Source organism: Corvus kubaryi, unplaced genomic scaffold (genome assembly GCF_017639235.1).
Source record: "Corvus kubaryi isolate FWS band 111438036 unplaced genomic scaffold, C.kubaryi_AGA036_p1.0 37187, whole genome shotgun sequence".
Lineage (NCBI taxonomy): Eukaryota > Metazoa > Chordata > Aves > Passeriformes > Corvidae > Corvus > Corvus kubaryi.
The window spans coordinates 1,307,838-1,308,115 of NW_024581053.1; positions in this window are offsets into that span (position 1 = coordinate 1,307,838).

The following is a 278-nucleotide window of genomic DNA, read 5'->3' on the forward strand; positions in this document are numbered from 1 at the left end:
GTGACCTGTTTGCATTCATTTCACAGCACAGAGCTCATTTTATATCTCTGCACTGTCTGTGGGGCGAGTTCCCAATTCCGTGGGATGGCACTCCCTGGTTGAGGTGGCTGTTGATGAGACTCTAACAATAACAACTCCATTTCCAATACAATATGGAAACATTCCAATCCAAATAACAATAAAAATAAAAACCATCTCGTAGGCATCAGCATCCAGCCTCATTTCTCCAGCCATACAAAACAAACCCTGTGTACTTTGGCTGCTTCACAGAGCAGTGG